Source organism: Podarcis pityusensis (genome assembly GCF_964106645.2).
Source record: "Podarcis pityusensis genome assembly, chromosome: 7".
Taxonomy (NCBI): domain Eukaryota; kingdom Metazoa; phylum Chordata; class Lepidosauria; order Squamata; family Lacertidae; genus Podarcis; species Podarcis pityusensis.
In genome coordinates, this window is record NC_138031.1 from 89,553,460 (window position 1) to 89,581,117 (window position 27,658).

At 43.7% G+C, this 27,658-nt stretch overlaps 1 long non-coding RNA gene across 1 annotated transcript in view; it reads right to left on the minus strand.

The window, feature by feature from the left end:
* Nucleotides 1–26,063, minus strand: part of LOC308481034 — a 37,588-nt gene extending 11,525 nt beyond the window's left edge. The window contains exons 1-2 of the long non-coding RNA XR_013988418.1: nt 25,811–26,063; nt 3,914–4,138 (exon numbers count right to left, since the gene is read on the minus strand). This is a non-coding gene — a long non-coding RNA (uncharacterized lncRNA). The remainder of the gene's footprint in view (nt 1–3,913; nt 4,139–25,810) is intronic.
* Between the last annotated feature and the right edge of the window lie 1,595 nt (nt 26,064–27,658).

Genomic DNA, 27,658 nt, shown 5'->3' on the forward strand with positions numbered 1-27,658 from the left:
ACTCTGGGCTGGGATGACTGGCAGATGGGCTATCTTCAAAGCATTCCACATCTTACGTGCAGTGGTGTTGCCAGCTAGCGTTTTAATTTCCTCCAGAGAGACGGACAAGACTATTATGTCTATGGCCTTTGAATCTATCTGTCAGAGGAACTGGAGGGGCTTCACACACAGTATGCCACACTCCAAATTGTCGTAGTAAACTCTCACACCACACAACCCAGGTCTCATAATTGTGCCGATTTAACTTTGGGCATTGAGCAGCTTCACTCCAGCTCTTCACTTGAGCCGTGAGCCTTATTCACTTCAGAGGCTCCTTATCTCGGCAGCTCATAAATCCCGAAGCCTCCTTGGCTCGACTCCCAGACCAATTAGTCGGCCGGAGTTCAAAGAGACTTCCGCGGCATCAGAAAAGCCTCATTTGCTTTCGCTTTTCCCACATACCTCTCAGCAGTCCGTCGCAGTCTTACTCTCCTGTAAGTGCCGTGAATGTGGTCCCGAAACCTGTTGTTGGGATACTGCCAGGGAGACAAAGTCCATCATGGCCCCCAAGCCGCCTCCGGACGTCCGTCGATCTCCCGTAGACACGCAGTATCAGCAATTAGCGACACGAGCTCCAGGAATAGCCTGCCACATTCCAGAGCCGATGCACGCTCTATCAGCAGATAATGCACAGTGAAAGATGCACGCAGGAGAGTATTATTTACAAGTTTATTCAGCGTTGGTCAGAACAAAGAAAACATGACTGCCAGCTTCAGTGTCTCTGACACAGAGAGAGAAACGAAAGCATAGACACAACAGAAACATCCTGTGAACAGGAAATACGCAGGCTGTGACACAAACATCCTGCTCCCTTTTAAGGTGGAACGGAAATATCCTAACAGGAGGATGGGGTCAAAGCTAGAATTTGCTGACTCCACTTGCTGCCTCTAGCTCTGCTTGCCATGGACTCTGGTTCCACCTACAATTGCCCTCTCTCTCTTCTGCCCCAACAATTCCAATGGGCACCAGTCACTGCCAGTACATCATCTAGAACATGGCAATGCTTTCTATACCATTTCATTTTTGCCTTAGCATTATTCTCTCTTCTGTTTAGTATAAGCTGTTAAACTAGGTTAGCTTATTTGTAGAGTTTTATACACTGGTGTATGGCTTGAATTTATTTGGGGGGGGGTACTTAATTCGATATTATTGATTGTTTCTAACATGCTTTTTGAATTGCTATACTTACTGCTCATTTGACATGTTGTGAGCCACTTTGGGCACAATTCTGGGGGAAAGCAGCATACAGATGATGGTGGTGGTGGTGTGGCTTTAGTTCTGAGTGATTGTACACAGTCACTTTGGGTGCCTTTCATGCAGAACGGCAATGGGCGCAAAAGGAGAAAAGGTTATCCAATGGTGTTGTTAAGTGCCAGAGTCAGATAGATCCTCCACCAGTCAATTAAATTAAGAGGTGCGTCGTATTTGAAGCCTGGACTTCCTAGACTGATGGTTCCCCCACTGTGAGAAATGAAGTTACAGGGGACCAGGCAAAGAGCCTTCTCAGTAGTTGCACCCGCCCTATGGAACCTGCCCCCTCATCAAATGTCAAACATATAAATATCTATATGACTTTTAAAGACATCTGAAGGCAAGCTTTAAATGGTTGATGTTTTATTGTGTTTTATATATTTTGTTGGGAGCCCCCCAGAAAGGCTGGGGAAACCCAGTCAGACGGGTGGCTTATTATTATTATTATTATTAATTTACACTTAACAATTAAACAACAACAACAACGCTTCCAGATAGAACTTCGCTGCAGCTGAAGTACATGGGGGAAAGACCTCTTTTTCGTATGCGAAGGAGCCAGCAAAGCTCCACTGCAATGCTGCCACCTGCTGTATATAGAGAAAGAAAGAGGGGCAGGAAGTGCTTTTCCTAATGGGGGGAAATGTAATTTTAGTATGGATATCAACTAACTGATGCTTGTTTATTGACCAATCAATTAATGAAAATAAGACTTTTAACTAATTGATCAGTTTGCTCTTTAATTATATTAATGGTATTTGCAAAGCTTAGGGCAGGATTCCTCTGGTGAGCCCTGTCTGTGGAAGCCTGGCACATTGGCACAAGGGCTTCCGCTCGTGCGTCAGGGCTTCCTCCCTCCTCTTTCTCCCCCCAAAGTGGCTTGGGCAGGTGCCAGGAGAACCCCAGAGCAGCATGTGGGGGAAGGAGAGAGGGAATTGTTCCATCTGGCAAGCTGAAATACTTGTACAGACGGAACCTTAATCATAGTGCGACAATGAATCCCAATCTTAAACCAAAAATTGAGGAGTCTGAAAGTTTGGGACAATTTCTAAAATGCAAGTGTAACAAAACCCAGCACTCTCTCACTGAGCCTGTGAGGTAGGACAGGATGCAAGATGCTGGCTGTGCTACCCAGGCTCTTGTTTACGTCCAGGCAGCACTGAGGGCTGGTGACCCTTCTGAGTGCCACATGCCAGGCTGGGCACACCTGCACCACAAACAGACAACATACACACAGGCAGGCACACACTTTCCACAGAGGGGGTATTTATCAACAACAACAACAACAACAACAACAACAACAACAACATTTATAACCCACTCTCCCTCTCAAAGGGGTCCAGGCTGGCAAACACACAAATAGTAAAACAATAAAAACATGCAAAAATTTCGAAAGAACAATTCCAATGCAGACTAGGAAAGATCTCTACTTAATAGGCTTAATAGGCTTGTTGGAAGAGGAAAGTCTTCAGCAGGCACTAAAATAAATTAAATATGAGACAGGCACCACCATCTCTGTTACCTACAGAGATGGTGGTGCCTGTCTCATATTTAAGGGGAAAGGATTCCAAAGCATAGGTGCCACAACACGGAAGGCTCGATTTGTATATTGTGTGGAATGGACCTCCTAATAAGATGACCACTGCAGAAGGGCCTCAGCTGCAAAATGCAGTGGTGGACTGGGTATATAGAGAGTGAGAGGATCTTTCAGGAATCCGGCTGCCAAGCTGTATTGGACTTAATACACCAAAAGCAGCTCCTTGAACTTAGCCGGATAGCTAACTGGCAACCAGTGTGATTCTTTCAGCGGGGGCATAAAGTGGTGGCAGTATCCTGCTCCTTGCTTCTTTCCTCTCCCTTCTAAGACCTTGTAGCAAAGGAGCCCTCCGCAACTGTAAAGAGGGGGGTAGATCACCATAAATGGCTTTGTAGGCTGAACCCCAGGCTCACCACACCTGACCTAGGAGTCAATATATGTAAGAGCAAGTCCTGTGGCTAAGTAAATAACCAGCTTCTATGAAGGTGATGGACTATATGGAAATGGCGGAAATGACTGGCAGAATCTGAGACCAGGGAGAAGAGTCGATGGAGGAAGATTGGAAAAAGTTTAAAGATTATCTACAGAAATATTGTAAAATTAAGGAATGTTAGAATGATGTTGGATAGAAATTAAGTGGTCTTTAGCTGAAAGATTACAAGGGAAGATGAAAAAAGGGTTTATTACGTAATATGTAAAAATCTAAAATTACAATATTTTTATGACCAATGATTAGGATACTAAAAGAGGGGAGGGATTTGCTGAACAAAATAACTGAACTGGAATACAAAAAAGGAAGGTGTGAGGAGGTCCTGGAAATAAGCAAATGAAGGTCAAGTAATGGAAGGAAAGAATTGTTTTTAAATATTTTCACTTTGTATTTTTTCTTGTCTTTTCTTTTTTTCTCTCTTTATTTTTGTGTGTTTTGTAAAACATTGAAAATCTTAATAAATATCTTTAAAAAAAAAGTAAATAACCAGCTTCTGACATCAAATTTAAAAAAACCAAAGATTTATAAGTGGATGAAATCATCCCAGGTGATTCCTCAGAGGCATTCAAAGGACGGACCAAGAACACTGGAACCCCTACCTTTTTATCTGGAGAGATTTGATATAGGGTGGTGATCAGGGGGGAAATCCACCTCTCCTAGGAAGTCAGGTATCAGCAGCATCTCTCAGCTCTCACATGCCCAGTCCCAGAGGGGTGTCAAAGAGGCCACCCCCTTCATTTTTCAGAGCAAAGGCTGTGAAGGGGGGGGGGGTTGGCATGCTTCTGATTCAACTTGTTCTCTCTTCATTAATGACATGAGAGTTTCTGGGGACCACAGATTCTTTCAAAAGGACACAGAGAAAGGAGACACTGATTACACCAACATGATCTGCAATTTAGAAGTTCCCCATTGTACCGGTGTGATGACCCTCCCGCAATGCAGATGATCCCTAGCGTGACTCAGGAATGCCACTTAGCCCACCTGATTGTCCTGCATTGTGGGAGGAAACTGCTCATGCCTCAAAAGCCACTTCCAGCCGTGAAGCCAAGCCTAAGCACATTGTCATGGACTGGCTGGGTGCAGAGGAGAGGTGAGAGGCACCACCTGGGGAACCCCCAAGGGAACCCCCAGGGAAGAAGGCTCAGAGTCAGGGGAGTGGTGGTGAGAAGAAATGTGTGGTCAAAGGGAGAAGGAGCAGGCTGGGGGGAGGAGGTGTTGGAGGCAGAAGAGGTAACAGGGTTTGGTGAACAGGAAGAGGCTGTGGCAGAGGGCAGTTCAGACTCCGGGCCTGAAGCAGAGGATGGAGAGAAGGTTGGTCAGCAGGCAGAGTGGAGACAGGCTGCTGAAGAATCCAGGGAGTCTCCCCCTCCTGCTGCAACCAGCTCCCCTCCCCACTGGTCTCCCAGAACATGCAGAGAAATGCAAAGAGCCAAGCAGAGCAGAGATTGGCTGTGCACAGATGCAGCTGATGACTGTTTAGGAAAGAACCTGGAGAGGAGGAGCCTTAGGGAGTGGTGGGAAGGCAGGGACCTTCAGTCCTCACAACCGGCTCATTGGGACAAGACCTACTGGGAAGAGTTGCTAGAGTTGCTGGGATCACCAGGCCTGAGCTGCTTTGGTTTCTTTGAACAAATCGTTAACTGCACTGACACCATGCTTTTTTATTGCTGACCTATGCTTGACTCCAGGTCCTGACATGCATGATCTGAACTTCTCCATGCCCACTTCCCTGAACCTTTGTAAACTTCTATTCCTTTGTACTCTCTCCCACTATCATATTTTAGAGTCCCTTTCCCCCCTTTTGATGCTTTGTAAAACAACACATACATTGATGGGATGACACAGATGTCCTTGCCCTCCCAAGCCTTTATCATTCTTGTAGTGCTTCCTGACTCCTCCCTAATCTGTTTACTATGGACACAACCCTCCCTTATGTGGTTGAGGCTTGACTCTGGTCCCTGCCTTCTTCCTCAGGGTGGCTTCTCTTACTCCATCTCCGCTCCCAGTCACATCATCTCCCTCTCCAGCTACACCATCTCTCACGTTCTCTTCTTCAATCCTGGCCAAGAAAGCTCCTCAAGGCATGCACAAGGGCTTGCAGGTTCTTAGTCTATAGCACATTAGACGAGCTGCATGTTTTCTCCCAAGGAAAATGAGCTACCAATGGAGTTTTGGCCGCGGCAGTTTTGGAAACCATGACCATCACACATATGCCACCCACCTAGAAGACGTGGTTCACGACTCATGCTTCCTTGTGAGTGGCTCTGTGCCATTCCAATGTGACTGCAAGGGAGGGAGCCTCTGTGGATGTTTTCTGCATGCCTGGATGGATGTCTAAATATTTGGCTTCTCTGACATTACGCTATATCACATCACACTTTTTCAGTTTAGGGCATTCCGGTTTAGCCCCCGGTAGAACTAGGATTATGCTTGGTCACCGAAAGCTCCCCCATTAGCATGCAAACTGGGGGCTATTACTTGGACATACTTGAACCATCCTCTCACACCAACATCCCTGGCATGACAATGACATGTTAATATTTAATGGTTTGGGGATATGGAGACGCACTTAATCAACAGTGAAATAAATATTTCAATTCTAAGTTAACCCAAGTCCCCCTCCTGTGTTTTGCATTCAACTGGAAATGAAACCTCTGCCAGAGCTAGATCTTTGGGGTTCTAGCCTTCAGGGCTTTCAGTGTCCCTCCTCCTCTTCCAGATTCAAGCACAAAGGCAGTTAAAATGTGGAAAATTCAGGAAATGCAGAACACATCATTAAATCATCTACTCAGGAAACCTTGGCAATCTTTACTTCAGCTCACATAAGGTCTACTATAAATGAAATCTGTATTTTAATTATTTCCAGTTTGGGGACTCCCGACGTGTGCTACGGAGCTGAAACTCTTCACCAAAGGACGAAAAAAAAGAAAATTGGGTGGTAGAAAAGAAGAATGTTGCGGCTAATGCGGAACAGTTGCTAGTTATATTCCACATTGCCCCAAGCAAACCTCTTCCTTTTATCTTTGAGAAAAAGCCCCCCTCACTGCAGCTTCTGGACTCACATTCTGTTTACTCATGAGTTCTGACAGGTTTAACCAGAGCAGCTTAGTGAAGGAGCCACTCTCCAAATAACCACGGAGGTTGTAATTCTTTTAAGTTCCAGGACTAGCACAGAACGATATGCTGGCCTTTCATGATGCTGGGTAGGCAATGAAAGCTGTTGACACATCTTATGTTTTGCATAGCATTCCTGACTACAGAGAGTGGAAGAACCACAGACATTTTTCATTGCTCCTCCACCTCTTTTGTTTTCTGCACAAATTGGATGTAAGGCTGGCTGCAACCTGTGAAGGTACCTACCTTCAACTTCTCCAAAACCCCACGTGCTTGCTGAGCAGTTTCCCATTGACATTTCTGAACTTTTGAAAGGACCAGGCTCTAGTTTCCAGAGAATAATGGGAAAGGGCTGGAAATACTTTTTGAGTTAAACTTCCATGATGCATGTTCATGTGAAGAACAGAAGTCCACCACATAGAAGGCTGTGCAGCATCTTTGTCTTGTGGAGCCACAATGACATGCTTGGTGACATGCCTGGTTTGGGGAACCCAGGTCAGCTGCAGATCATCAGTGGAAAGGGAAATTTGCAGTGGAGAAAGAGCAGACTGCAGGAGCATACTTAACCCTTCCCTCACCCACCACTTTCCTCTGTCCCAGCCATTTTTACTTACAATCCCAATATGGCAAACCCACATCTGAACCACAGCTGGGGTGGACGTGGATTGGGGGAGGGAGTTGAAAGGAAAAAAATAAGCAGGCAGCAGATGGGCTAAGCATCCCCCTCCCACCTGCTTCTTTTTTGCAGCTAATCTCCCCCTTAGAAACATCACTTTGCAGCTGTGTGATGGTGACTCGGGATCTTACACTCATATGATCTTGTTCTGGCAGAGACAAGTAGATCTGTTTGGAGTTGAGATGGTTTAGGGCTAGAAATAGCCAGAGAATTTACCTTGATCAGTTATCTCACACAAATCTTTCAGGTATCAGTGAACTATCATCCATACCTTTTGTTAAGAAAAAGCCTAGTCTCTAGTCCTTCCATTTCCCTCAAAGCGAGGCCAGTACTTAAGCCTACCAGCTCCTGAATCTACATCAGCAGGATATATTCTCTGGCAGAAAAAACTGAGAAATCCCATTTACGATTTACACCAGCAAAAACCATTCATACCTACCTCTGAGGCTGTCTATCACCTTCCCATCTCCCAGCCAGGTATCACACTATTTAGCTACCAGACGTGGCAAAAAAATAAATAAATCACTAGTATAGGTGCAAATTTAGGAATGATTGCTAAAATTTAAGTAGAAATGCAACACATCTCCTATGGGAAAGAACTATATGCCTTCTCAGTCTGCTGTTGTTGATGGTCAAGGCCCTTGCTCTCCTTTCTTTAAATGAGATCTGGAGTGCACAGCCCTGCAAATAAAGGATTCATTGAAATAAGAGGACTGTCCTCAGTATAGAAAAGGATATTCCCATCCTGCTCACTTCTATACTGTTTAATACCCCTATTATCTCTTATACCTTGACTGCTAAGTTTACTCAAAAGCCTTTGATGAGAAAGTTTGGCAAAAGTGTCCATGTATATACTGCATGGCTGCTTGTTGTTAATTGTTGTTAAGAGCTTCAAAATGATGGTGAAGCAGGATTTCCCTTTGCAACAGCCATGCTGATTCTTCCTCAGCCAGCTTATTCTTCTATATATTTAATAATTCTGAAATGAATACAGTGGTACCTCGGTTTAACAACAGCTCTGTTTACGAACTATTCGGTATACGAACTCCGCAAAACCGGAAGTAGTCTTCCGGTTAGCAAACTTTACCTCGGTCTACAAACGGAACCCGAACGGTGGAAGGGCACCGGCGGCGGGAGGCCTCATTAGGGAAAGTGCGCCTTGGTATAAGAACAGTTTCGGTTTCAGAAAGGACTTCCAGAACGGATTAAGTTCGTAAACTGAGGCACCACTGTAGTGCTTTCCATCAATTTATCTTGAACAGAGATGTAATTTGTAAGCACCCTCCTAGATCCCCTCATTTTAAATTGAAAAAACAGTGTTCATTAACTGTCAAAACATTAACTGTTGGCAACACTGATTACTATTTAGGTCAAAGGTAAGACGGCAGGTGAAAGCAAGCCAAACCTGGTACAAAAAAACATTACTATTTATAAGTGCATATGAGACCAAACAAAAGATGGCAGGGTTTTGAGCTATTCATCAAAATTTGGTGCCTGTGGTCCTAGGTCAATGAGAAAATGTGTAGTCTAGCGTTCTGTGATAGGTTTCAGGGGGTGGAAGAAACTGATGCTGCTTGACCAGGTAAGAAGAGCAGTGAGAAGTACGGTAACTTCTTTTCTTTTTGGAAGAGGGCCATAGTCATCAGTTCAGATTTTCCCTAGCTTCCTTCATTTCCTCCAGGCATAAGAAGCCTTCCAAAAGGGCAGTTTAACAACAATGAGGTACTGAACACCACGACCTGACCTCTCCTTCCAGGAAAGGGACTACACTGAAGGACTGGCGTAATCCAGCCAGTCTTCCCCCTGCACTATGGGCTATGACAATGATGGGCTTTATCTGCATTGACATTTAGAGAGACTGTTAGCAACCCATAAGAAAATGACAGCTTTTTGGTATGAAATCAGATTATGGGTTAGAAATACCACAATCTTCTGTCTTTGCTCCTGCATTTTGTTTTGTAGCCACAGCTACCGGGGAAAGTTGCTGTGTTCACTAGGCCTGGCCTCCTGAGAGCTGCTTGTTTCTTTGAATAAAGAGTTGCACTCACTGACCCCATGGGAGTTATTACTGACCTGCTCCTGGCACCTGCGCATGACAACTGGCAGGAGGGGCACCATTTTGTGGTTCTCCTCAGGTGCCAAAATATCTTGGGCTGGCCCCGGTCACACTCTAGTCTTCTCTTTAACTAATTTGCTAAATCTGCTTTCCATAATGTTAGACATCGTTATGACTTCATTCATTGGCTGAAAAGTGGGAGCAGATTAGTTTTCCCCCAAACAAATGAGAATCATAATGCCTGCACATATCGCCTCATGTCTCAGATTTGACTCTCTTTTTTAAAAAAAGATGGGAGCCTGGGGAATATGGATTATCTGGGGTGGGGTCTGCTCTGCTTGCTTCATCTGCAGATGCCCAGGCTCCCTGCACTACCAGGGTTGCTGGGCAGAAGAAGGAACCCCAGACTGTTGAAGCTAGGACACACAACTGAACAGAATCTTCCTGGATCTGGGATACAGGTGATCCCAGAGGACCAATGATAGCAAACCTTCCAGCCTATGTGCTATTTGCTAGTCCAGCCTTTCCCAAGCTGGTGCTGTACAGATGTTTTGGACAGATGTTTCCCACCAGATTCAGCCAGCATAGCCCATCTGGGACTGATGGGAGTTGTAGTCTAATATATCTAGAGGGCACCAGGTCGGGAAACGCTACCCTAGTTTATCCCAGGTACTTCACAGCGCTTAGACCTGATAGGATCTCACTGGTATAAAGGCCAACTTTACTACTTTAAAAATTTCTTAGTACAGCAATACATCAGAATAAATGGCCCACACAGTGAAAGTGTGCCATTAGCTGCCTAACAGTTAGTAGGTGGTATATTTCACCCCACCTCTCTCTCACTCTCGCGCACCGTATTTACTTTTAACAAATATTATTAGCCTCTAAAGATGAATCAACTAAAGTTTTAGTTGATTAATCTTTTGGTTTAAAGGTTGCAGGTCCAGTGTGCTAGGGATCGCCCATCATGGTGTGCGAACTGATGTCACTGCACTTGTCGCGTCTATGCTGAGGTTCTTTTGAAGTTGAGGAACGTGGTACAGCCTGTCAGACCCTTTTACAAAGAAGAAAACGAGTCCTCCTGCCTTAGTCTGGCATCTGCGCACTTCTACCTCCCCCCACTTTTTCCTTGCTTCAGTTCTGAGTTCATGCAGTGAAGTAGGATTAACAGCTTGTTAACAATTCCGGAAGAGATGGAGGAGGCCCAGCAATGAAAAATTCAAGCTGTGAAAGCTGGAGACAGGCAACAGTTTCAGATTTGGAAGTTTTTAGAGAGGCTTTGTTTCCCATTGGATACACACACATATTTCTTTTAAAAACTGTCGCCTCTGGTCAAACAGGTTTGGCAGGGTTTAAAACCTGCCATACCTATTTGTCATATGCAAATATAGGATGGAACTATCCACAAATAGTGACAGTTATATTTCTGTGATGTTATTTTAGCACCGTGTTTATTGAGCAGGTTACATGGTCTCTCAAAGTTCTCACCTCTCTTTTTAATCACTGTTGGTGCATGTAACGGGGCAGCATATTTGCTATTTGGAAAAGCTTATCAGCATCTTATTTAGAATTCTGTAGCACTCTGGGCTGCATCATTGGCCTCTTCCTCCAGTCTAATATGACAGACAAAATAATTAGGTGCAGTAATTGGTAGGATTGAAAAGGAAATAAACAATTCTCATCTTTATCACAGTGATCCCAGGGAGTGGCACAATAAAACAATATAAAACCATTACAAAACAATATGCCATAAATCAATATTCAGTGAAACCATAAAAGCACAGATAACAAATACTCAGGAACCAGGACAGCAAAAATGACAAGAGATATCCTACAAATGCCTGGGCAAATAAATAGGTCTCCAGTTGGCAGCAAAACTTATCAGAGTTGGCACCAGCTGTCTCTTAGAAAGGACATTCCATAAACTGGGTGCCACCATGGTTATAGCAGTTTAGGGGACTTGCAATGTTTTGCATACATGATCTTGCTATATTCACACCCACCCTGTAAGGTGGGTTGGCATTATGATATCTTGGAGTGACTGAAAGGATGGTAGATTGCTTGAGGCTGCCTTGGGGGTTCAGGCAGGGGCAAGATCTGAACTAGAGACTTCCTGATTCACAGCTCTGTCTCTTCCACTACAGCACACCAGCTCCTTGCATTTGTTGGATTTCTCCATTATAATTAATATCACAATAAAGCTAAATATCTCACCAGATTGATACATAGTTAAATGGAAATCGAACCAGCCCCTTCTTCAGTCTGCTCTCTAACCAGATGGAATGCTGTTAGGATTTAATACAAGGCCCAACACAGACTATTCATAGAATCATAGAGTTGGTAGAGACCACAAGGGCCATCGAGTCCAACCCCCTGCCAAGCAGGAAACACCATCAGAGCACTCCTGACATATTCTATAGCCTCCTGTGTGCAGCACTACCTTTGAGGGGATTTCTTGTACCAATGCCCCCCTCATCCCATGCCTGAGCAGAGTGTGGCTGGGCAAAGCTGCAGATATGCACTGCTATATGGAAGGTATAGATTGGATCACACCCATCATATTAATTACGTACTCAAGAGTTCAGCATATGAGATCATGACCCCGTTTGCTGGAGAACAGAATTTCATAGGAATGTTCTCACATCCTTAGTAAAGTCAGAAAGCATGTATGCAACAATATTGCATCAAACCAAATTGAAAGATTGTTTAAAACATGATGAAAATGTTGTTTTTAAAGAAAAGCAATGATGATTAAGAAAAAAAAATTCCAGGAGCAAGTCATATACAATGCACATGTCTGTTCTATATATCTAACTTTTATATCAATGGCAGACTGAAATCATCGCTTAAAGTAAAGTCAAATGTCCATTTTTCAGATTTAATTAAGACATCATTTTGATGAAGGCTAAGCTAACATAAACAAGTTAGAGAAGCGGAATATGAAAAATGAACTGAACACAAAACCTGGAATGAGTTTGTATGCCTGAATTGCATGACTGGAGCAGAAAATGATATGAGCCCCGACATTCACTTACAAGGGAGTTTTGTTGTGCAAAAAACATAAAGAAGGAAAATATCAAAAGTATTTGGCAAACACCCACGAGAAATGAACTTGAAGAAGTTAAACTAAGATTCTCTAAAACCGTGGTTTTCAAATTTTCTGCCTTAATGGATCCCTTTCCACACTAGCATACTGTACTTGCTGGGGAACTTTTGCATGATGCAAAGGATTCTGGGAAATGTTCTAGGCTAGGGCACCCATCAAGTGTGCAAGGAGTTTCAGCAGTCAGCCTTGTTGTGCTCAACCTACGCACGAGAACCAAACCAGAACTCCCCTGCAGCTGCAGGCAATATATTGGGCTCTTCCAAGTGGGAGGCTGCAGTACTGCACACACCTGGAAGTAAGTCCACCAGAGAGAAGATAAGCATAAGATTGCACTGCAAGCTACTATTCCATAGACACTGAAAATCCTGAATCCTGCTCCACCCAACCCTAGAAGATGCAACAGCACACATGCTGGGTTGTTAGTCAATGAACAAGCCAGCATTTGTCTGAATATGTGAGCAGGGGCGAACATAGGGGCTGGCCAGAAGGTGTGAAAAAATTGCATCTTTGCACTCTGACTCAGCGTGGCTAGGAACCTGCCCCCCCATCTGCACTCCCTCCTTGCCAAGGGCGCAAAGGAGCCTCGGTGTCCCTTTCTGTGTGAGGAGGTATTCCAGAAACTTCTTCCCAGCCAGGAGAGAAATAATCAGGACACACAGACATCATAAAGACCAAGTGACATGTGATGCAAGAGATTTTCCTTTAAAAAACAACAACATTTATTGGTTTTTCAGTTGATTTACAGCCATCCTTTTCACACACGTCAACATTTACAATAAATATTTGAGATCTCTCAACATTACACCATTGAACATGTATGTGTAAACAAAAAAAGGAAAATAAAAATTATGTTACTTATCTACTTGTTGTGTTTTTACTTCCTTCCACCTCTTACTTGGGTCCATAGAATTCTATGTTGTATGCCTCTCCAATTATAGCTACTCTTCTGTTTACCATCTTTCCCACAGTTTCTACTAGTCGTCTTTACAAGAGACATTCTAGCCCAGTCAAGATTTTTAAATCACCGCAGTAATCTTTCAGATATTTTTTACAATTACTCCAACTGTTGTTACATTTTTGGTACTCTTGGTCTCTTAACCACCCTGTCAGCTTGTCCATCTCCATGTATTCCATCAGCTTCCCTTGCCAGTCCCTCTTCATGGGAATTTGGTCTCCTTCCCAGTTTTCTGCTACCAATACTTTCGCTGCCGTGGAGGCATGCATGAATAATTTCTTCAAATCTTCGGGGATCTCATCCCCAATGATTCCTAAAAGGAAAGCTTCTGGCTTTTTGGAAAATGATAATTTAAACATCTTTTTTAACTCGTTATAGATTGTATCCCAGAATTCTATCCTTTTTTTTTTTTTACATCTCCACCATGCATGATACATTGTTCCTACTGCTTCGTTACATTTCCAGCGCAAATCTGAATTTTATTAGGTGTTAAATACCAGTTTATTAGGTGTTAAATACTAGCAGAAAAGACCTTCATATAATTTTCTTTAAGGGTATAGCATGCTGTGAATTTGAGATCTTCCTTCCACAGTCTTTTCCATGCTGAAAGTTGAATGTTATGGCCTATATCCATAGCCCATTTTACCATAACTGACTTAACCTCCTCTTCTTTTACTGACCAGTCTAACAGAATTTTGTGCATTCTGGAAAGCGTTTTCACCTCATTATAGATCACCTCCTTTTCAAATCTTGAAAACTCTGTTGCAAAGCCTTTCTTTTTATCTTGCCTAAAAACCTCATGTAGTTGGTGGTATTGTATCCAGCCTGTCAATCTGCCTCTGATTTCCTTAAAATTATTAAGTTTTAATTGATTATCTTCTTCAATTTGTAAATCTTTACAGGTTCCCCAGTCATGATCCACATTTATTTTTTTTAGTTGTCATGGCCTCCGATGGCGACAACGACCAGGGTACTTTTTGTTCCAGAATATCCTTATATTTTACCCATACCGAATATAACGATCGTCTTACCACATGATTCATGAACTCTCTGTGTACTCTCGCCTTTCCATAACATAGGTAGGCATGCCACCCAAATTGGTTGTTGAAACCCTCTAAATCTAGCAGATCTGTATTTTTCATGATTATCCATTCTTTGATCCAAGAAAGGCATGCAGCTTCATAATACAATTCTAAATTTGGCAGAGCAAAACCACCTCTTTTTAAATATCAGTTAATAACTTATGATTAATTCTATGCCTTTTCCCCGATGCAAGAGATTTTCCAAAGTGCATGTGTGAGGCAGATTCCACCCCAACTTGCTTGGCAGCTCTAATATCTGCAAATATAACTCCCAGACAGTAATGTAAGATGTGAGAACTGAGAAATATTATCCCAATTGGGAACAACTAATCATTGAATGTTATAGGAATCTTGTTCTAAAGGTAAAGGTAAAGGTACCCCTGCCCGTACGGGCCAGTCGTGTCCGACTCTAGGGTTGTGCGCTCATCTCACTTAAGAGGCCGGGAGCCAGCACTGTCCGAAGACACTTCCGGGTCACATGGCCAGCGTGACGAAGCTGCTCTGGCAAGCCAGCACCAGCGCAGCACACAGAAACGCCGTTTACCTTCCCGCTATAAAGCGGTACCTATTTCTCTACTTGCACTTAGGGGTGCTTTCGAACTGCTAGGTGGGCAGGAGCTGGGACCGAAAGACGGGAGCTCACCCCGCTGCGGGGATTCGAACTGCCGACCATACGATCGGCAAGTCCTAGGCACTGAGTTTTTACCCACAGCGCCACCCGCGTCCCTGAAACTTGTTCTAGCTAGGATAAAATTAGCTTCTAATGGAAAAGGTTTGAAATTTTGGACTCAATAAGCACATTTCAGTTATTTTCTTTCTTACTTAATGAAGGGAAAGTAACACACTGCAGCAGCATCCATAATTAGCAGCTTCTCTGAGGCTGTAGTAAGCAAGAACATTCAATGTTTCAGTGATCAAGAATACTACAGTTTATGTGTGTGTGCGTGCACATGTGTGATACATACATCTCTATAGGCTTTTATTACTTTTCTTTGTTCTTGTTAGGATGGAAGTATTTAGTTCCTGTTCACATGGTTACACAAACCTTTCAGCAAAGTGGCAATGAAACGCTAAAGGATACTTTATCTTATGAATCAGGATTGGTTTAAGAAAAGAAGACGATTAATTCTTGTTGATTTTTGACATATCTTGGTAATAATATATAGGGATGTAACCTGTAGGGTTGCCACCCATCCCTAGAAAAAGTGTGATCATCCATTTTTGGAGAAAAGTATCCCCTATCCTGTTTAGACTTCAAACAGGTTGGCTTTTTTCATATACTCAAGCTCATCTTCATCCTCAAAAGTATGCAGGCTGAGCCCGGTGGGAGGAAGAGAGCGAGAACTTGAGCGGGAGCTTGTGCAGGCAGAGGAGGGCCAAGAGTGAGAGCGAGAGTTATGGCAGGAGGCAGGAGGAGGAGTTTGAAAGAGAGAGTATTTGCGAGGTCAGAGAGTGGGTCACAGAGATTGAGAGAGTGGGGCGGCAGCGCACAGGACTGCCACTGTGGAGTCTCAGGTTTTGCGTAGGCAGAGGGGCCTAGGTGGGGCTTGGAGAGCGAGAGGTTTGCATGGACCTAGTGGAGAATGGGGGTGGGGGGGTGGAGTGGGAAAGAGTTTTTACTTGGGCAGAGATGGGTGGATCAGAGATGGAGACTTGGAGTCAGAGCATGCAAGAGAGTAACAGATTACTTTGAGGTAATTTTAGCCCCCCATTCCCCCCTGACCTGTCTCATATTTTGCCCTACCTGTCCATTATTTTGCCCGACCAAAGGTGGCAGCCCTAACTCAGAGCAGAACTATTGAAATTATTGAGCAGAATTAACTTAGGTCTATTTTTTATTGGATCTACTTTGAGTAGTTGTGTGCAACCCCCCCCACTCCCCTCTACAGGATCAGGTGTGTCCCCAGAGCAGCACACAGGAGAAAGAGATGGGGGTCCATGCCATCTAGCAAACAAAAATGCTTGCACTAATTTAACAATCAGAAGAGGGAAACATTGAATTCTACACTTATATAGTATTGATGCATTTTTGAATAGTATAACATTTAGGTCAAAACACTTGTTCTTTCCAGAGCCCTGTAAATATTATATTATATAACAACAACAACAACAATTTCATTATTTATACCCCGTCCATCTGGCTGGGTTTCCCATATGCAGACGGGACGAGGGTGGAGACCTGCTGCTGCTTCAGGTCTCGGTGCATCCAGGCCTGAAGTGAGAATGGGACCAGGCCCAGTTCCAAAGCTGGGTTCAGACTCAACCACTTCAGACTGAAATTCAAAGCTGATGTTATCCTCCATTGTCAGATAAATAAATTGATAAAGATTAACAAATATCCTTGCACATAGAAAAGTAGCACGCCAGAGAGGCTGGGCTAGAACTCCTTGATTTGCTGGCTTGCAATGTGTGGTGATTCCCTCCTCCCAGAGCAACATCCAATCATGTGAGCGTATATTAGCAATTACAGCCCCCCCCCCCCATTTACTACCTCAATGAGAATCAGGCTTTTGCAATTATGCTTAGATAATATTCATTTAGCTTGAGGAGATGCATCTCCAGCAACTAACATAGAGAAAGCTGTGACACACTTCTCATGCTTTAGCCATTTGTATTGGCAAAAATTTTTTTGAGCCAGCCCAGTTGCTCTAAGAAGTGTTCTTCCCTAACAAACCCAATACAAATGAAGGGGCGGATTATACAAGGAACAGAATTAGGTGGTTGTTTCCCTGGAGGATACCACACCAGCCTGCAGTTGATGGGGTTGAATATTTGAATGATTCCGAGAGGGGGTGGGTAATAAACCCTTATGCACATGGAAATTAGCATGCAAAGGAAATACTAGCCAAAACTTAGCACTGACAAGATAGTTTTCTATATGCAGAGAATGATTTGGTGAAACATTCAGACGTGCAGCCTTCATCCCTTGCAAGGTGAAGTGGAAAAGTCCAGGAGAAGCCTATGGTGGTACAAACTGATCTTAAGATACCAAAATCAAGGGTTTAAGGTAATTTGTAATAATATGTAATTTATAATGATGCATAGACCACTGTGGACCCCTCAGGTCAGGCTGGATGTCTCAGAGCCATCCGTGGCTGGTGAGGAGCATTACTGGGTGGCAGGGGGAGAGTGGGGCACTCCAGCTAAGCAGGCCCAGCCCCACTGACACTAGGGATAGACGAAGGCTGGAGTGACCCCCTCCCCACTCGTCACCATGATGCACAAGGGATGTTCATTTGACTACCCCTAGTTTCAAACACCCATAAAAAGCTTGACAGGCTAATAAAATATCTCTAGTTCATTGCACTACATCTACTTGTTTTATCTTTATTTTCACTTGCCCCATCCAAAGGCCAAATCAATTCAATAAAATTAAATGTTTGACAAAATTCTTCCTAGTTACAGTTCAGGCTCAAACAATTTGGGCTGGATCTAAATGAAGTTAAAAACCCTTAACTCCACTGAAACCACCATTAAGTCTCAGCACCGTTTACTAACTTCCTCTAGATCCAGCCTATACTGTAATGCTTATTTCCTAAAGCTGAGCTAGAATTTCCCAGAACCATTATTGTCAAATATTCTCAGATATTTTTGTGTGTTTTTTTAAAACAAAACTAGATAAAATTCTGAAATGCCTGGTCCCAGGCAAGCTTTGCTGGAGAAGGAATTCAAGATGGAGGAGCTGGCCAGGGAGAAGTGCCTGTCCCCTGTCACTACCTGCCTAACTTCAGAAGGCTGTGATAAATTGGATATTGGAGAATGGCAAATAGTGCGTCTGAAGTGGCCACATGGCCTTAAAACAAAGGAGTTCCGTAGAAGACAGGGCTTTCTTGGTAGGAAAAAAGTTTTAAAACCTGCTACATAGTCAGAATTACACACTGTGAAACTTTCAAATGCAAACTTTTATTTTTGGTATGAACCAATGTTAGCATGTTTTGCTATTTAATGTTAAAAGAAGAAGAAGCATTTTAATTTGTTCCAAGCCATGCACCCCATTTTAAAGGGTGCTATACATTCCCTTCGTTTGTGAAGTCTGTTCACCATGTTTCCCTACAATATATTTGGGGTTTTGAGCCCTTTCTAACATTTCATTTTTCAGCCGGTATATTTTTCCAGTACTGGAGCTCTGCTTTTTTAAAGTCCTACCTAGAAAATTTTCAGTTACATCATTTGCACAAATATGTTGTTGTTAACATTGAAAAACCTCTTTGCTTGCAGTTGTATATTTTATTTGGCTAAAAAAGGTGCCCATGTCTAATACATCACATGGCCCTTTGGTGATACTATTTAAGCTAGGAATTCCAAAACTCACAAATACCGAATAGCCAAATGTTCCAAAGCTCTCCTCGTACCCTAAACATGCAATATATCTCCTCCTTCTCCAAACAGAAATAGATTTCTCTCTGATTGGTTTGATAAATTTGACCCAAGATTTCCATTTGGAGTTATTGGAGTTCCTACTGTTTTTCTGTGTGTTGGTGGGCCAACCCTAATCGCCCACATCTCCCAGGGAGACCATAAATTATGGCAATGAGATGGAGCTTTGTATTCCTTCTGCTCAGAAGAAGGCAAATCTGCAGCAGCATTATTTTGACAGCCCTGAATTTAATTCATTGTTTTATGACAGATGGGGAAAGTGTACATGCTCATAGTACTGATTTATGATCATTTGGGTCTGGAGGATTCTATAATTTGCAAGTAATGTGAAAACAGATGGATAGACAGACACTAAAGTGCAGGCTGACCTGTACATTCTCACTGTTCATTCCAAATGGCATCCATATGGCCCAAACCTCATTCAAGGAGATCTTCATTAGCAGACTTGGAGGTGGTTTCCCCCCCTCCCCACATAAAACCGGGTTCATATATTGTTGAGAGGACATTAATGATGTCTGATTTGTGGGAGTTTAATTAATGAAGCCCAGTGTGTCCTAAACTTGTCAGAGTGGAAGCACACAGTTTTAAAATGGTGTGCTGTATGCAAATTCATGTCTTTAATCTCCAATGGCTGGTTATTAAAAAGCAGCTTTGGGAGGGAACAATTTTTGCTGTAGGGAAGGGTTTATTCAACTCTTTCCCCTGCTTTTTCCCAGGAACTCCCCACCCTGCTCCCTTCCTCCTATGTGGTTGTACGTGGTTGTAATGAAAAATATTTGTGGGATGAAAGCAACTGTGTGTGTGTTTTGGGATGGATGAGATTACAGCAGAAAAGTGGCAGGGGAGGGAAAGGCTGTGCACCACCTCCCCACTCTCATTTCTCACTGAAAACTACACCCCCCCCCCAAGTTGCTTTTTGTTGCAGGAAGTCTCTGCTTGCGTTTACACTTTAAATAGATGTGCTTGCATGCAACACACAGTTTGAATAGCCCACTGGGCTATTCACTGCCCACATCTCTGTGGGAATTACTGTTCTGACTGTGTCTCCTCAGCACAGTGACTCATGTAGAGATTCACTCAGTAGCCTCCTCTGAAGCTAGGCAATTCTGCCGTGTGACTTTGGATTGAGAAACAGAATGATCCCCAAACAGAGAAAAATGGTTATTACCCCACCTCAGTGGAGGCAGAGGAGAAAGAGGCAAAGCCAGAGCACTCAAACAAGTAGCGATGGAGAGCAGAGCTTCCATGCTGAGGAAGGGATCTAGTTCAGCAGCAGAGCTTCTTCCTTGCATGCACAAGGTCCCAGGCTCAATCCCAGGTAGGGCTGTGAGAGCATCCCTGCCTGAAACTCTGGACAGCTACTGCCAGGCTGTGTAGAGTCTGTAGATGATACTGAGCGAGATGGACCAATGCTCTCGATTCGAGATAAGGCAGTTTCCTACTTCTATGTTTAATTGAATAAATTGTTAGATTCACAGACTTTTAAACTTTTAATTAACTAAAATGGTTTCCTTGGGTTAGCCTGGCAGCATGTGTATATGTGAGTTTGTTTATAAGACGATCTCTGAACTACCAAGTCATTAAAAATATATTGTGGCGGTGTGCAATAAAATCATTAAAACATAATGAAATATAGATCAAATGACTAACAAAGAATCAAATTGCGTGCACGCACACACAGAGATCTACTAGTGCTTATAAAAAATTCACATGGCCAGCATCACCTTAAAATAGGCTCCTCTTCTTTTCTCTCCCACAGGGAAATAATGTGTTATCTTTAGAAAAAGGAAACTTTGGAACTGTTACCCAGTGTGCAAATGAATGCAAATTTAACCACCAGATTAATTCACTAAACTCATACAATTGATTAGCTGCATGGCAGAACCAATTCAGAGGCCAGCAGATGTGTGTTTTGGATCCCCTCGGGGCCTCAGATTTCAATGGCACCCTGTGCGATGCCAAAATTCATTGACCCTCCGCCTCTAGCACTCCAGGGCAACCAAACCAGTTGTGTTCCCCATATTCTGCCTCTGGCCACCTGCGCCTGCGGAAAGCATGGGTCATTCTCACCAGCAGTAGTTAGCAGCCATGAATCCACCAGAATTTACACCAGTCCAGAAGAGGGATCCAGTTCAGGCCCTTCTGCTGTATTAACTTGGAGATGTTACAGCAACAAAAAAAGGGGGGGGGGATACCCAGAGGCATCCATAGGCTCCCTTGTGCCCTTGGCAAGAGGCTGTGTCAGCGCCTGCCCCCCACCCCCATCCCTTGCACCCTTGGCAAGGAGATGTCGGCTGTCCGGAGCAATGGAGAAGTGCCCCAGGGAGTGTACAGACAGGTGAGTGGGCAGGCAGCTTCCTAGCCAGAGTGGAGGGGCATGGTTTTTGCACCTCTCCTGGGCTTGCACCCAGGGTTGGCCAACCCTGCCAACCCCGAGGTTCACCCCTGGAACACCCCCTTTCTGTTCCTTCTGCCACAAGCTGTCAGGGCTTCCGATGCAGAAGTGGCTCCCAGTCTTCCTCCTTTGGATTGCTCTACCCCTTACTTCTGTGTAGAAATGTACTGGCTTCAGCTGTTCTTGAATAATTTCTTAAAACACACCCACCCACCCGCTTGTGATCTTATTCTTAACATCTTGCAACTCATGGTCACTTTGAATGAGACTGCTTTTTTAGGGATTATTGACATAGAGGGGTAGTATCTCTCCTAAAGATGTTCCGGGCCTAAATTTTAAGCATTTCCAAAACAGTAATTTTCTAGCCTTTTTGCATATGGAGATGCAAGGGAAAACCTGCAGGCTGCCTTCTTTCCAGTTGTTTAGTAAGAAGGAACCTTCCTCTGCCACCCACTGTTTTGGCACTGAGTGCAAATATACTGAGATGATTGACAACCATATGGGCACCTGGCATGTATTAATTTTATTTTATTACAGTATTTGCTAAATGAAATCAAATATTTTGCTACTTGTGTTACATTTTTTTCTGTTTTGCATTAACTTGCAACATTGTTGTCTCCACCACTACTTCCCCAGAGCTTCTATTTTCATCTAATGCCCTTAAGATTATTATTTTTTCCTTTTGGAAATGACGCCAAGTCTAAAGGTTCTGATCTTCTAAATTAAAATGCCTTTCAACAGTTTGTTCAAGCTTGTTTGTTGTGATTGCTGACTTGTGCTGATTTATGAACGGGGTATCTGTAGTCCCGTTCCTCCCACCCCACTCCAACATACGGCATTTAAGATCTCTAGTCCTTTCAGAATTCTTCAAGTTTTAGCGCCCTTGTTTTTCTGGCTCTCTAGGGCACCTGTGGGGAACTTTTGGCCCTCCTGATCTTGCTGAAGGACTCTCATCATCCCTGCCCATTGGCCATGCTTGCTAGGGCTGATGTGAGTTGCAGTTCAGCAACATCTGGAGGGTCATGGGGAAGGAGCAAAGTCTCAGGGCAGGCTCAAGGTGCAGTCTATTGTCTTTCTAGCTTGAAAGCATTTCCTGTTCACTCCTAATATTTGCTTGACACAATGTCATCTAACTTCATGTCATCTAACTTTGGTCAAAGGCCTGGAAATGATGCCTTATGAGGAACGGCTAAGGGAGCTGGGCATGTTTAGCCTGGAGAAGAGGAGGTTAAGGGGTGATATGATAGCCATGTTCAAATATATAAAAGGATGTCACATAGAGGAGGGAGAAAGGTTGTTTTCTGCTGCTCCAGAGAAGCGGACACGGAGCAATGGATCCAAACTACAAGAAAGAAGATTCCACCTAAACATTAGGAAGAACTTCCTGACAGTAAGAGCTGTTCGACAGTGGAATTTGCTGCCAAGAAGTGTGGTGGAGTCTCCTCCTTTGGAGGTCTTTAAGCAGAGGCTTGACAACCATATGTCAGGAGTGCTCTGATGGTGTTTCCTGCTTGGCAGGCCCTTGTGGTCTCTCGATGGCCCTTGTGGTCTCTTCCAACTCTATGATTCTATGATTCTATGATTCCCCACTAACAAATCAGGAAGAAAGCTCAACAAATAGGTCACCTGGTAGTGACTGAGGACTCTGCCTACAACCCACTACAAACCATTCTCTGCCCCCACCAGGGGACCATTAAACTCTGCCTCCCCCCCCCCCCGTGAGTCTCTATCCCACTGATTTACCAGTCATCACTTGCTACCTCAAAAGAACCTCCTTTCTCCCTCACCCCCAGATATGAGCCTGTTGCTACTAGGGAGAGGACCTCTTCTGTGATGGCACCCAAGTTCTTGACAGCTCTCCCAAGAGACACCCACCTGACACCTGCTTTGAAGTAACGGCAGCAACAGGCAAAGATATTTTTGTTTCTCTCCAGCCTTTAAAATACCCTAAGCTCTTTAAGGGGACAATTCTATGTTCCCTGGAAGGGTGGCGAAGGGGCCATAGCGGGCTGTGGATTTCCCACTCCAATGGCAGAGCAGGACATCCAAGGGAGCAGAGAGTTTCACTGCCAGAGGGAGAAATAGCAGCATCGCCTCTGTAGGGGAAATAGCATCTGGGTGGGGCTTCTTAATCAGGAAAAAGATATAGAGAGAAAGGGTTGACTTCACCTCCTCAGCACTGCATGTCACAGTCCACAACAACAACAACAAGAGACGTGATAAAGGATCTTTCAAAAAGAATATCAGAAGCATCTCAGTTGCACTAGATCAGCCCCTTGGGTCTGTGACATATTCCAGAATACACATCCCTTCTGGTAAGGGTGAGGTCACACAACAGACCTCCGACCAAGTCTCACTCCCACTTATTTCAATGGGTGTTTTGCCGGCTGAAAGATGGTTGAGTCAAATGTTCCATCATTAACAGTCAGAGTGCAAATAAATTATTTTTTCCTTGACAAGTGGACTTGGAGTTTATAAAATGGGTTCACTGAATCAGAAAGATAGTTAGGGAGAACTGGAAGTAAACCAGGAGGGCAAGTCAGCTGTCATCAATCTGGCTGTTAAGAGACATGAAGTACTCATCAGAAGATCTTTGGAAAATTGCACCTGAAATATGATGACTGCTTTGCTTTGCTGAGGCACATTGTGGTATTTTTTTATGGGAGATTAAGGGTAGAAAAAAATACTTCTTTTTTTTTGCAAGTTACAATTTCAGCAGGAAAAAAAACCTATGTCATCACCTCTGATGTATCACTCTACTAGAATGATTTGCAAGTGTGTATCTCTTGTTCGTTTTCTTTTGTCTCATTTGCTTCACCTGCTAGTGAATTTTCCATCAGCTAGGGCCAGGACCATTAGTCAGGAGGGAAGAACCGTTAGTCTGGGGCAGGGCTTAGGGCAGAAGAAAAATTTCACTCCACCAACCCTATGCCAATATACCAACAAAATTCAGTGCAAGCCAGTGAGTTTGCTCCGATTTATGTATTTATTGGGGACGCGGGTGGCGCTGTGGGTTAAACCACAGAGCCTAGTACTTGCTGATCAAAAGGTTGGCGGTTTGAATCCCCGCGACGGGGTGAGCTTCTGTTGTCTGGTCCCTGCTCCTGCCAACCTAGCAGTTCGAAAGCACGTCAAAGTGCAAGTAGATAAATAGGTACCGCTCCGGCGGGAAGGTAAACGGCGTTTCCGTGCGCTGCTCTGGTTCGCCAGAAGCGGCTTAGTCATGCTGGCCACATGACCCGGAAGCTGTCTGCAGACAAACGCCGGCTCCCTTCGCCAGTAAAGCGAAATGAGCGCCCCAACCCCAGAGTCGGTCACGACTGGACCTAATGGTCAGGGGTCCCTTTACCTTTACTATTTATTGCTGTTATTTATACCCGGCCTTTCAGCACACAAATCCTTCTGACATAGCTTACAAATAACCCTGGAAGTTATTAATAAAATCACACTTAATAATATAAAAATAAGGAACTCTCCAGGATCCTCTCCAAAGGCAGCTAGTGGTAGATGTCTCTGTGGCGTGAAGCAGGCCAGGTCATGTGCCTGTTGTTCCTCCCGCCTGCCTTCCTCTCTCTATTGGAATCCTTTCCACAAGGGCAGCAGGTGGCAGGAGGCCCAGTGAAAACAGAGCCTGGGAAATTCTTCACCTCCACCTCTCTGCCTCTGTCCAGCTGGAACAGGAGCGGGTGCCTGGGCTTATCCCTTCTTGCTTCCCTCTCTTTCCAAAATGTACATTCTGCTTTCCAATCTGTGGATGGTCCAAGGCAGCTTACAGAGTAAATGCTAAAAACCATCAAAAATGTATTAAAGCCACTTAAAAAAAAACCACCACAAAACTTTTTGCAGGCAGGGTTACAGAATAAAACAAATCCAAAACTAGTTAGCCAAACAAATTAAAACACTTGCTGGAATATATACACTTTTTAGCAGTCAAGAAACAAAAGTCAACAGGGCGAATGGATTGACCCAAGCAGGGAATTCCGTCACGACCTTTACGGAGCCACAGAGAGCAGGCGCATGGTGGTCAGGGACGGAGCAGGACATGGCTCCTGCCACTTTCATAGTTGTCGCTTAGGTGATGAGCCCCCTCTGCTAGAGAAGCGTTAAAGGAGCAGCAGCCCTGCTCCCTTTTGCACCTGGCACCACCCTACTCTCACATACAGTGACTGCAAGGCTTGTCGTATTTTTAATGCTGCTGTGATTATTGTGAGCCACTTTGTGAGCTCATCATTTGTTGTTGGAAAAGTGGAATACATCTTGTGGGGATGGATTTAAATACTAGGAGAGGCTATACAGTGGTACCTTGGGTTAAGTACTTAATTCGTTCCAGAGGTCCGTTCTTAACCTGAAACTGTTCTTAACCTGAGGTACCACTTTAGCTAATAGGGTCTCCTGCTGTTGCCGTGCCGCCGCCGTGTGATTTCTGTTCTCATCCTGAAGCAAAGTTAACCCGAGGTACTATTTCTGGGTTAGCGGAGTCTGTAACCTGAAGCGTATGTAACCCGAGGTACCACTGTATATGGTTTAGATATTATCCTTCCATGCCCACATGAGTGAGATCAGCAGAATACCATTGTTTGCAGCTTAAACCTGGAAGCGAAGACAAGGTTTATTTAACCTTCTACAATAATAGTCCACGATGCTTGATTTTCCTGGTATTATCCCTTTTCTCTCCCTTAAAAACAATCATCACACAAACATTGTTTTATGAAAGAAATAAAAATTATTTACTTACATAATCTACATCTTGATACAGCAGTTTACTGTAGCAAAAAGAAGGCAGGTCTAAAACTACTAAGTTACAAAAGCACAAAATTTAAGTTAAAAAATGGTGCCAGGCAGGCAGGTGTGGTCAGCTTGGCTGAAGAAAGACAAGGCTGCCCAGGCAGGCAGGAAGTTTGTAGCTCTACAGCTTCCTGCTAAAGACAGACAAAGGAAGTGATCTCACACAAGTTCTCTCTAGCAAGTTTACAGGAAAACTCTGTGAGCCTCAGCCCCTTCATGCCCCCGTCTGGGAAAACATGAATTGTTGGTTTGACTGCAGTAATCTTCCACAAATCAAATCAGATCAAACCACATGTTCCCACCAAGAGTGCCTCAGATTGAGGCATAACTTGCCAAAGATCTTAGAGCAGGGGTCTAGAGCAGGCCGTGGGCTGGTCCACCGCCCCTCAGACCATGTGGGGGGCCGGAATATATTTCGGGGGTGGGGGGGAATGAACGAATTCCTATGCCCCACAAATAACCCAGAGATGCATTTTAAATAAAAGGACACATTCTACTCATGTAAAAACACGCTGATTCCTGAACCATCCGCGGGCCGGATTGAGAAGGCGATTGGGCCGCATCCGGCCCCCGGGCCTTAGGTTGCCTACCCCTGTATTAGAGGGCAGCAGCTTCATAAGGAAGGAGCTGGTCCTTTGGGTATTTAGGGCTTTAAAGGCAGGAACCATTAATCGCTACCTTGTTCGAGGCCCAGAAGTGGAATATGTAATTAATGCAACTGGAACAGTAAATAAGTCATATGTTCCAGAGACATAATGTTCTCAAAACTTTAGCAGTAGCATTTTACACCAACAAAAGTTTCCAAACACTTTTAAAAAGCAGCCCTGCACTGAGAATGATATGCTAGTCCAAACAAGACGTAACTAAGGGTTGCTAGTCCTACTCAAGAGTACAGCAGTTTAAATTAATGAAAATGACTAACATTAAGTCCATTAATTTTAAAGTGTCTACTCTGAGTAAAATTTAGTTGGAGACAACAATTTGTCATCGTCACAAGATCTTCCCTCTCTAAAAACGCTGTGCAAGTCTTTAAAGCAGCACCAGTCACTGCAAAGCGACAGCACATGGCGCTTGCAGGTCTCACGTGCTGCTTCTTGCAAGCCAGCTGCAAAAACACACATTTCTGACCTCTGCCCAAGTATGTGGTCGTGTTCCACTCATAGTTACCAGCCATCAGAAACCATTGAAGAAGATATGTCTTTTAACTATTTCTACCCATTGAGGAAATATATTACAAATGTCTATGTAGAAGGCCACATTTTTACTTATGTACATGAAAAATGTATGATGGTGGTTGGCTTTTATGTGGTGAAAACAGAAAGAGATACACTTTATGACTTTTTGTTTTATTTATAAGGTAGTTTATTATTATTATTTGTTAAATAAAGGGCATGTGAAAAAACAGAGCTTGGTTTCTTTCTTCTGGGTAGGACACAAGGTTTCTATAAACTTCCAGGCTCAGCTCCTCATTGAAAGGGCTTAAGTTTTCCCTTTTCTCTCTCCCTCCTTCACTCTCTCTTAATTCATGGGGTCATTAGGGTATTCCCATATAGCTCTAATTGAAGGAACTCATGTTTATTGAGTCATGAGGATTTGTAGTTGCATGCTTCTCCCAGGTAGCCTTTCGATTCTATATGCCCAAGATATGAATTGAGTTAATTCTATTTTACTGTCTGAAATATAGTATTTTGATTAAGAGAAAAGACAGAGCAGATCTTTTAAAAAGCCTTAAATTATGAAGACACTTTTCTGTATGCTGAATTTTTTTATTACTCTTTACAGATGATATTTATAACCC